Source organism: Nyctereutes procyonoides, unplaced genomic scaffold (assembly GCF_905146905.1).
Source record: "Nyctereutes procyonoides isolate TBG_1078 unplaced genomic scaffold, NYPRO_anot_genome, whole genome shotgun sequence".
Classification (NCBI taxonomy): Eukaryota; Metazoa; Chordata; class Mammalia; order Carnivora; family Canidae; genus Nyctereutes; species Nyctereutes procyonoides.
The window spans coordinates 28,061,402-28,073,526 of record NW_026575044.1 but is presented as its reverse complement, the minus strand read 5'-3'; the positions used below and the strand labels follow the sequence as shown (position 1 = coordinate 28,073,526).

General features: G+C 37.7%; 1 protein-coding gene across 23 annotated transcripts in view; it reads left to right on the top strand.

The window, feature by feature from the left end:
• DTNA (dystrobrevin alpha) overlaps positions 1 to 12,125 on the top strand; it is a 354,043-nt gene that overhangs the window by 190,882 nt on the left and 151,036 nt on the right. The gene's annotated exons all lie outside the window — the stretch shown is intronic.

Genomic DNA, 12,125 nt, shown 5'->3' with positions numbered 1-12,125 from the left:
AAACAATGCAGAGTGGTGTAGGGAAGCATCAACTCTCCAGTGCAGAAGACTCCTGTGCCTTTTCCTTGGCCTGCTAGCAGCTTGCTTCAAAAAAGAGGTGGCTTTGATATGCAGAGCAAGTTAGAGGAGAAAATTTCTTGAGTAATACCTTAATGTTGCTTCCTTCTTTGTGGATTCTACTGATGTTTGATGTTCATCCTTTTTTTTTTTTCTTCTTCTTCTTCTTTTTTTAGTCTGGGGCTCACCCAGCCAACTTCTTTCCACTTAGAACAAAGTTGTCCTTGCAGCTTTAGAGACAAAGCCCAGCTAACCCAGGAGCGGAGCCCCCACACTGTTGCTCCAGTGGATTCACTCTCCACCTGGAGTGTTTTCATCAGAGAAAGTCTTTCAAAAACATTTCCCTAGCTAAAAATCAGTTATTTGCCACTCACTGGCAGCGATTTGGATAAGAGCCAAGCAAATGATCTCAAGTTTGGTTCATATATCACTCTTTCTTCAAAAAGATAAACAGATTTTATTAAATCCACTTAACGCTCTGTGATTTTCATTGCTGTTTCCTTAGTCTCTCTAGTTTTCATATGTCTGGGTCATCTTCTAAATTTGAGCAAGGAGTTATAATCATTTTTCAAAATAATTTTTTTTGCCACGACTGCAAATAAAGGGGACTGTTTCCATGATGACAAATGCCCAAAGCATTATAGTAACACTGAACGTGAGTAAAATGCCCATGCTGTTTCTGAAATCATTCTTTCCTTTTACCCTTTGTTGTTTGGAATATAGAATAAGCTATGAGCATCAACTCTGAAACATCAAGTATTTTCACAAGCATAAGTTGTTATTAGCTAAGAATAGGAAGTTCCCAAGAAGGAGTGAAAGATGGTACCTGGTAAAATATTTTATTTTTTTAAAGATTTATTTATTTATTTATTCATGATAGACCGAGAGAGAGAGAGAGAGAGAGAGAGAGAGAGAGAGAGAGGCAGAGACACAGGCAGAGGGAGAAGCAGGCTCCATGCCAGGAGCCGGATGTGGGACTCGATCCTGGGACTCCAGGATCACGCCCTGGGCCAAAGGCAGGTGCCAAACTGCTGAGCCACCCAGGGATCCCCTGGTAAAATATTTTAAAGTGTGAAATTCTCAGTACTGACAATATCTGAGGTAGAAAGGTATTTATCAAAGGAAAAATAAAGGAGGGAGGGAGGGAAAGAAGGGAGAGTCAGACACAGAGAACACAAGAAAGGTGCAAAGGTAGAGAACAAACATGTAAATGATCTCCGTTGCCAGCAGCATGGAATGGTTTGTCTCTCTCTCTGTATAAATGAAGAGAGGAAGTAGGGCAGATGAAGTGGATTTACTGAAAAGTAGTAGTATTCCACTATTCCGTGTTCAAAGTACTTAATCAGACCTAGATCCATTCTATAATTGGAATGAAAACAAATTCCTGTTGTTTCAGTTCCTATAGTTCTTATTGCCTCAGTCCTTGCTGTTACGGGCTAAGATATCAGCCAGCAGAGACGTCAGAGTGAGGTATGTGTAAAATACAATATGCATCCAAATTTCTGTGATTTTTATACACCTGACAGTGGGCCATATGTATATGTCCATTTCTCAGGTCATCATAACTGAGAGGTCCATAAGATGGAAACCCCTTTTAAATTTTATTTTTTAATAATAACTATATGTTTAAGTTATACAACATGATTTGATACACACAGATACATAGTGAAATGATTATTACAGTCAAGCTAATTAACATATCTTTCCTCATATAGTTGCTACTTCCTGGTGTGTGATGAGAGTATTTGAAATCTACCCTCAGCACATTTCCAGTATGCAAAAAGATAGTATTATTACCTATAGTCATTATGCTATACATTAGCTGTCTACACTTGTTCATCCTACATAACTGCAACTTTGTACATGCTGACCAACATCCTCTCATTTCCCCCACCTCCTCATGGCTGGTAACCACCATCCTACTCTCTGCTTCAATGTATTCAAATTTTCTAGATTCCACATATAAGTGAGAAGATGCAGTATTTTTCTTTCTTTGTCTGGTTTATATCACTTAGTATAAAGTCTTCTCTTCTCGGTTCATTCATGTTGCAAATGGCAGAATCTCCTTTATAAATACTCCTTTGTCTGTATATATCACAATGTATTTATCCACTTATATGTTGATGATACACCATTTCCATATCTTATTATTGTGAATAATGTTACAATGAACATGGGATTGCAGATATCTCTTCCATGTACTTATCTAAATTTCTTTGTGGTTATACTCAGAAAAGAGATTGCTGGATCATATGGTAGTTGTATTTTTAGTTTTTTGAGAAACCTCCACACTCTTTCCCATAATGGTTATATGAACGTTTCTTTTCTAGTTGTTTTGATACTTACATTTTTAAGATACAAAATGATTTTTGATATGCTTGTTTTAAATTAGAAATGTTGCCAAGGTGTTTTAATGGAGTCATATTTTTGCCAATGTTTCTTTAAATCATGCTTTATTGTTCTTTTTGAATGATTGATAGTGTTTCTTAACATTTTAGCTTTAATTTCTAGAGCTCCCTAACATCTCAGACAAACAGCTAATTATCTGCAAACATTTACCCCTATTAAGGAGATAGATGTTCAACAGAGTCATGATAAAGAAGAATTGTAGTGACTATTATAGCTTCTTCAATAAAATTAATGGTAACTGTTAAACCCCAAGATAATATTGCTAAAGTAAAGCTCAAACTAATAATGATGACTCAGTATCCGCTAGATATTCCATTTTTAGGTATTGCTATTTTTAAACCTATGATTTCACTAAAGTGGATTTTATTCTTGACAACCATGTGATTTTTTGCATGAAAAAAATTGGACTTTAAAAAAATATTCTTAAATGTTTCATATAAAAAAGCAATGGCATCATAATCATGATGACAATGGCAATAATGATTAATTCAGAGAATAAGATAGACTTTATTAGAAAGCTCTAAGCTCTGTATGTAGTAAAAGGCCAATGTTTTAAAAAACAAAGGAAGCAGAAATTTCTAACGGGTGGTTTTATTCTCAGGTATTTACTTTCAAATGTAATTAATTCTGTTAATAACATTTAGAAATCATTAACAGTAGGTATGTCTGTTATGTTCTTATCAGAGCTTATTATAAAGGATGTTGACTTTGTTCAATAAGCAATAGAGGCTTTCATCAATAATGATTAAACTCATCAATAATTCTGCAGTGTGGAGACCAGTATCTGATAGTAAAAGAGTAAACTCGTTGCTAGTAATGAACAATATGCTACATTTTTAATATCAAAAGAGGAAAAATCAACTGGTTCCACTCTCATAATAATGTTAGCCTAATAAATTTTAATTTTTTTTTTATTTATGATAGTCACAGAGAGAGAGAGAGAGAGGCAGACACACAGGCAGAGGGAGAAGCAGGCTCCATGCACCGGGAGCCTGACGTGGGATTCGATCCCGGGTCTCCAGGATGGCGCCCTGGGCCAAAGGCAGGCGCCAAACCGCTGCGCCACCCAGGGATCCCAGCCTGATAAATTTTAAAGTGATATTATTATAGTAATTCCCTACTACCTGGCATGCATACTATGAAATATTCACTATTGACACTATTTGAATCTTTTAATCATCTTTTTAAATTCTAAATTATATTTTTTTTTTTTTGAAAGAAAGAGATGGTATGAGCAGGGAGGGCTAGAGGGGGAAGGAAAGAGAGAATCTCAAGCAGACTCCCCAGTGTGTGTGGAGCCTGATGTGGGGCTCGATCTCATGAACCTAAGATCATGACCTGAGCCAAAATCATGAGTCGTCTACTTAACCAAGTAAGCCACCCAGGCACCCTCTTCTATTACTTGTTTTAAAACAATGTTATATATCTGAAGCCTATTGACTTGGGTTTATTTGAAGAAAATTATATTCAGAAAAATCACTTGCCTCCACCTACCCTCACATGAAAGAAAATATTGTATGGATTGACAATTCCAATATATAATGTAGATCCATCAAAGTAGTACAAGAAAATACAGAACTTGAAATATAAAAGTATGCTTTCAAAAGCAGAAACAACAAAGGAATGGTTACAGGAAATGTTATTACACACCTGCATAGCTCCCAGCATTATCAACATGACTCACCAGAATTGTACATTTTTTACCAAGGATGAGCCTACAATGATACATCATAATCACCCAAAGATCATAGTTTACCTCATGGTTCACTCATGGCATTGTCCATTCTATGGGGTCTGGACAAATGTTATCTATCCATTATTATAATGCCACACAGAGTATTTTCACTGTCATAAAAATCCTTTGTGCTCTGCCTTTTTTGTCTCCCTTTTCCACCCTCTTTCCTGGAAACCATTGATCTTTTTATTGTCTCCATAGTTTTGCCTTTTTCCAGAATAGCATATAGTTGGAATCATACATAGTCTTCTCAGATTGGCTTCCTCTACTTAGGAATATGCATTTAAGGTTCCTTCTTCTCTTGTCATGTCTTGATAGCTCATTTCTTTTTTGCACTGAGTAATATTGCATCGTCTTGACATATCACAGTTTATTTCATCATTCACCTACTGAAGGATATCTTGGTTGCTTCCAGGTTTGGGCAATTATGATTAAACTGCTATAATCATCCATGTGCAGGGTTTTGTGTAGACATAAGTTTTCAGCTCCTTTGAGAAATAACAAGGAGTATGACTGCTGGGTCATGTGGTAAGAGTGTGTTTAGTTTTGTAAGAAACTTCCACACTGTCTTCTTAACGGAATGTACCATTTTGAATTCCCACCAGCAATGAATGACTACTCCTGTTAGTCCATACCTCACCAGTATTTGGTGTTGTTAATGTTCTGGGCTTTGAGCATTCTAATAGTTGTATAGTGGTATCTCATTGTTGTCTTTATTTGCCTTTCTCTAGTGGCATATGATATATACATCTTTTCATATGCCTGTTTGCCATCTGTATATCTTTTTTGCTAAAGTGCCCATATTTTAATTGGGTTGTTTGTTTTTTTATTGTTGAGTTTAACAGTTCTTTGTATATTTTTGATAACAGTCCTTTACCGATGTATCTTTTGAAAATTTATTCACCCAGTCTGTAGCTTGTCTTCTCATTCTCTTGATACTGTGTTTCACAGAGCAGAAGTTTTTAATTTTAATGAAGCCTAGCTTATGAATTATTTCTGTCATGGATTGTACCTTTGGTGTTGTATTCACTAATTATTTTTAAAATACCTACAAATTAAACAAACTTCATTTTGATCCTTAGCAAATATTTTTAAAAGGGAGAAGCAGGGATGAGGAAAGGGAGATTATACCCAAAGTTAGGGAAGGTGTGGAAAATTGGAGCTCACATATGATGCTATTGAGAGTACAAATTGATACTTTTAGAGGGCGTAGGGTCAACATGACAATGTGTTTAAAAAGGGGCACCTGGGTGGCTCAGTGGTTAAGTGTCTGCCTTCAGTTCAGATGGTGATCCTGGGGTCCTAGGATCAGGTCTCGCATCAGGCTCTCCACAGGGAGCCTGCTTTTCCCTCTGCTTAGGTGTCTGCCTCTCTCTGTGTGTCTCTCATGAATAAATAAAATCTTTTAAAAATAAATAAAGGCTTTAAAATTATGTACCCAACAATTCTACTACAAGGAAAATACCCTAACAAAACAGTCAAACATATATACAAAGAGAGAGAGAGTTTTTCATTGTTGTGGTGTTTGTGTGTAAACAAGGCAGCCATTCTGAAGAAAGAAGTCTGAGAAATGGAACAAACACACCAGCTTATATTTCTGCTCTAATAGCTATAAGCTATAAGAAGTCATAGATATGGCTATATGCTTATTAAACCATTCCACTTCTCTACTCTTTAGCTAAAACATGAATAGGCAGCATGGTATAGAGAAAAGGGCCTTGGTTGGCTATAGATTCAGAATGCTGATTGCTTCTATGGACTAGCTGTATTCATATAAATATAGAAATATAAAAAATCCTTATGTTAGAGAGTAGAAAATAAAACATCTGTGGATCCCCTTACCTGCTTATTTGCATTTTTCTTAACAACTGATCTTGCAAATAAAAAGTCCCGTATCAAGTGGAAGAGGATAGGGTATATTTTTATAATTTCACTGAAAGGAAATGCCAGATGGTAAAACCTGGAATGCCTTGGCTTTGATAGAAAGACAGTAAAATATTTTGGATAGGCTATACTTCCCAATTATCATTGTTTCAAATTGGCTCAAAAGAAATTTCTGCTTACATAAAGATAAACAGAGGATAATTGGTTTTGAATGCAAACTAGCCTTTAGGTATAGTGAAGAAGGCAGAGATCTAGAGCAGTGTTGTTCTATATAACCTTCCATGGTGGGGCCCCGGTGTGGCTCAGTCAGTTAAGCATCTGACTCTTGATATCAGTTCAAGTCATGATCTCAGTGTCATGGGATTGACCCCCAAGTCAAGCCCTGGGTTAGGCTCCCCACTCAGTAAGGAGTTTGCTTGAGGATCCTCTCTCCCTTCCCCTCTCCTTCTGCCCCTCCCTCCACACATATGCTTGCTCTCTCTCTCTCTCTCTCTAATAAATAAATAAATCTTTAAAAAAAGGACCTTCCAGGGTGCTAAATATGTTCTATGTCTGTGCTGTCCAATGGTAACTACTAATCCCCTATAGCTGTTAGACACTCAAAGTATGACTAGGGTGACTGAAGTACTGTATTCCTAATTTTATTTAATGCTAAGTCATTTAAGTTAAAATAGCCATCTATGACTAGCACTGTCTTACTGGACAGTATGGCTCTAGAATTAAGCACAATAGGGATGCCTGGTTAGCTCAGTGGTTGAGTGTCTGCCTTTGGCTCAGGTCGTCATCTTCTGGTCCTGGGATTGAGTTATCCCTCTGCCTATGTTTCTGCCTCTCTCTGTGTGTCTCTCATGAATAAATAAATTTTTAAAAAATCTTTTAAGAAGTAGAATTAAGCACAACAAATTGGGTCTTTTATTTAATGTGGGGATTCATTTCAACATCTCTGATGATTAAGAATGATATAGGACAAGAAGGTTAATATTCTTTGTGAAATATCCCTTTCCTCCAAAGAAATACTTAACAGGGAGATCATTTGATTCTATGACTGTAAGTTCACAATTGTTCAGAAAAGTCTTGGTTTCAAATATTCTTTAGCCTTACTCAGGAATTCTAATGTTCACTCATTTTTCATTTATCAAATAGAAGACACTTAAGTTGAATTTATGTCTCAATGTAAAAAAAATGTACCTTGTACATTTATTCTCACATTACTACCACCCTCACAACACTTCTGATAACAGATTGTGGATTTTCCACACCAAACAATTCTAACTAACTGCCTGGAGTTTCTGTTAGATCCCACAGGTTAAAGGCTCAGTCTCACAAGACAGTCTGCCCCACTCCACTCAGATGCCAGTTTAAGTCCAGGTTATCTATCACCTGAGCTTCTAACCGATTGGCTATAAATCAGAGGTTTCCACTACCCCCTCCTCAGGTTCAGTCATTTGTTAGAATAGTTCACAGAACTCAAAGAAACACTTACCTATGGTTGCTGTTTTATTGTATAACAGAGACTCTGAAAAAAGATACCAATGAACAACCAGATGAACAGATACACAGGACAAATTTCAGAAGAGTTCTGAGTGCAGGCACTCCTGTCCCTGTAGAGTTGGGGTGCACCACTGTCCTGTCACATGGATGTGTTCTATGTGATCCAACCCAGAGGCTCTCCAAACCTCATACTTTGGGGATTTTTATGGAGAATTCATCTGTTTGCATAGTCATTAATCATTCTCTCTAGAAGATGCGAATGGTGTTGAAAGTTCCCCAAGCTTCTGGTCATGGCTTGGTCTTTCTGGTGACCAGCCCCATCCCAAAGCTATCCAGGAGCACACCAAGAGTCACCCTTAGAACAAAGACACTCCAATCACCTAGAAAACTCCAAAGTATTTAGGAGCTCTGTATCAGGAGCCAGGGAGAAAGACCAAATATATTAGAACAAAATATGCACCTAATGTTCTCATCACCTAGGAAATTATAAGGGTTTTAGGAGCTCTGTGCCAGGACCCAGGGATAGAGACAATATATATTTTCTACTATTTCACAATCAGACACTATACTTGACATTGAAAACATAATGACAGTCCAGAATCCCTAGATACAAAGTTTCCTTGGAATACGATTAGGAATCATATGATACAGACCAGATGTTACAGAGAAGGGGTGAGAAAATGGTTTATGTAGAAAAAAGCATTGGGATAAACTTTAAAAATAGTGAGCATTAAAGAGGAGACTGGGGAAAAGAAGATCTGTAGAGAGGGAACAGTTGGGAAAAATCAGGGAAAGGTGAGAATCAGAAATCTCTGAAAATGTAAGCTAGTCATGAAAATGTAAAAAGAATGGAACTCAGAAAGTGTTCAGGAACCAGATCATTATCACCACCACCATCATCATCACCACCACTGTCACCACCGTCATCATTACATCATCATCTCCACCACTGCCTTCATCACTATCATCATCACATCATTGTCACCACCACCATCATCACTGCAGTTGCAGTAGCCACATGCTGGTCACTTTGCATTAGACGAAGCATTTTTCATGCATTACTTAATTCTTGCTAGAACTCTATGAAGCAAATGATGCCCTAATTTATTGATGAGAAAACTGCACTACCAATAAGTAATTGCCACACTCGGATGTCAGGCCAGAGGCAGCCCTGTTAAACCACACTCAGTTTCCACTTTTGCTGAGTATTCTCATCTCCTATGGAATTTAAACAGCTTTACCCTGAATACTCTGGGAAATCATCTGAGAAAAATCATAAGCAGCAATGTAAAAAATAGAGCTCATTTAGAAAGGTCAAAACACAGTTCCCTTTATCACTGTGGAAGCAAGTCTTCTAAATGAATTTCTGATTTGAGTACATTATTATTCTCCTGCCTTTGCCCATTGAGGTGAATTTTTTTTTTTTATCACTTGGCAGTATATCCTGGTTCATTTATGGATTGGAAGATAATAGAAGGTGTTACTTCCAGCATCGGGGCCTTCACTGTTTTCCAAGAAGTTACTTTCAATTTCTTCCAAAGTCTTATGATCAGTGTGGTTGGAAAAGAACGTTGGGAAATGCAGAGTAAGGTGGAGGAGGTGAAATGTTGTCTTGACAGTAAAGAGCTGAAAGAAGGATAAGGATATTCCCCAAGGGGATCCACAGTAGTCTGGCTCTCAGGAGGACCAACCAAAGAGGATCAGGAGGGAATAGCAGAGAAGAGCAATGTACTGACCATGTGGTTCTTTCCAGTATGTTGGATGGCAGTGGAAAACCCAAACATACAAGAGGACACACAGAAGACATCATAGGAGAGTTCTATGCATTCTCTGATGTAATAAACTAGAAAAATTTTAAGTGCCAGATACTATTCCCAACATGTTTAGTTTACTCATTTTTTAAAAAGACTTTATTTATTCATTTGAGAGAGAGTGAAGAAAGAAAGCACAAGCAAAGGGAGGGACAGGAAGAAAGAGAAGCAGACTCCTCGAAGAGCAGTGGGCCCAACACGGGGCTCGATCCCAGGACCCCAACATCATGATCTGAGTCAAAGGCAGATGCTTAACCAACTGAGCCACTTGGTTTACTCTTTTAAGTTAAGAAATCCTCATTTAAAGAACAATACTTAGCCCATAGAAATCACTGAATACACATAGTTATTATCTCTGTTAATCATTACAACCCCATGAGCCTTTTATCATATATCATCTCTAGATTATGCACGAAGAAATCAGGACAGAGAAGTTAACTAATATCCACAAGGCTTACAGTTAATAAGAGCTGTAGTTAGTGGGCTTAACCACTATGCCATCTTGCCTACTCTTAATCTACGTAAAGTCTATTATATGTAAAGGGATTATATTTATAACATGCTTACAGAGTACCTGACAGGTAGTAATTCTGACATATATAATACCTGACATATGTAATAAGACTTAGTAGATGATATATCATCCTCCACTGCTCAGAGATAGTAAGATTGTTAGGGCAGCTTTGGCTTTATTCTCACATAAGTTTGAGTAAAGCTTTGTTTATGAGCATGCCCATTATGAATTGGAGGAATCCTCTTTCTACCCAAATATTATCAATCAGTTTGACTGGCACTTGAAGTTTTCACCCCAAAGAATGTGCCTCGTAGAAGTGTGCCATATACACAACTATAAAACTCTGCCCTTTTGACAGAGAATGATTGCAGCTAATGGTCCTAATGCAAGCAAGTGAAATTCCCTTCCATGCTTGGTATTTGCATAATATGTCAATTTGTTCATTGCGGTCTGACATTTTCATAACCTAAAGGAGTGAGAGGCTGGTAGCCAGGAAAAGGAATCAGGCCAGAGCCTGGAAAGGCGTAGTCATAAGGGAATGGATTGGTAATAAAGTCCTCAAGGTCACACAGATGGTTCCAGGCAGGCCCAAACCAGACCCTAGAACAAAGCCAGACACAAACTTAGGTTCTGATTTGTTTTTCCTTTAACATGACTTAGTTGGGGGCAGGTGGACTATCATCCTCTGTCCAGAAATCACTTAGTGGAAAAGAAGGTGGCTTGCAATCTAACTGAAGTAAGAATGTCAACAGATGCAGAATTGAAGATAATTACCGTTTTAGATACAGGCTGTGAAAGAACAGCCCTGTTCCTGGAATTCCTGGAGAGAATGATACTGCTGTGGATGGTGCATGAGAACTGGGCAAAGGAGGTCTGAGAACACCTAAATCAGGATGGCAGAAATGAGAGGACTCTGGGAGAAGTCAGAGCGCAGCAGAGAATGAGCAGGGGAAAACCTCAGGAAGGGTGACCAGCAGCTGCCTTGTCTTCTGCACCTGTCACTCTTATCCAGCTCCCTTTGTCTTTATCTGTGACATCAGTGTTTTAGCCAATGATGTCACGGGGCAAGCGTGTGAGGTACTACCCCAATAAGAAGATGAGGAAGGAGACCAGCAGACTTCCCTCCTCTCTGCTACATAGGGCAAGGCAGGCTGAGGAATGAGGTGGGAAGATCTACCTTTAGATATTTACCCTCAGCTATGCAACCCTCATCTCAGATGGCTACTTCTCCATGAGCTTAAATTTAGGCCATAGTTTCTTTGACTATTTAGGGAATATGTTGATAATCTTATGATTCACAGGGTTTCTGAAGTAATCTCTGCAAATATTATGTGTCCTTTATTATCTGGAGAAGTAGTAAGCTTTTATTAACCATAATAACTAACATGTGTATGTGATTTACTGTTTGTGAAGTATTTCGGTTGCATTATATTTGAATCTCCTAATAACCTCCCAAGGGAGATGACATCATCATCTCCTTTTTAAAGATGAATGAATGAATTTCTTGGAGCTACTGAGTTAGCCAGCAAAGCATAGATTTTAATTTACTGATTTACTAACACATGCTCTTCAAAGTTCCTCTCACCTTCAGAAGTAAAAATCTCCTCACTGATTGCAATTTGCCTTTAAAAGACTGCTATTACAAATAAAGAGCTCTTGCATTTATTCAGATTATTCAGATTGAATCCTCTTTTTTCTTAATACTTCAAGGTACTTTATGTACACAGTAGGTATTTAATAAGTGTTAACTGCTTGGTTATTGTCTCTTTATACTCCTCAAAAGTAATCACGCTGATACGAATACATTTGATTAAAAAATCATTTTGGAGTAAAGAGAATAGTCAGAAGTTGTAATTCCCAATGTGGGAAACTAATGAGAATACAAATGAGAAGCAATTCTTTTTAGTTTAAGAAAAGGCTGTAATCTCCAATGTCTGAGTGGATTTAAAATCATTTAGATGGCCAAAGCCAGAAGGCAACAAGGCAGATGCTTTATGCCTATGTAAAACTGATAAAAGGCAGTTCTTATGAGCCTCCAAACTAGTCTCTCCCATACTCACCCAACAACCAAACAATGCACAATTTTATCTTATCAGTATAGTGTCCCATTCTATTCCTAGGTGTGTGTTTTGCCTTCGTATTACATAATCTTCTTTACAACCCTCCTTTACCCAACACTGCTCGTGGGTTTAGCTATCTTTCTTGTCTCCCAAAGATATCAAAA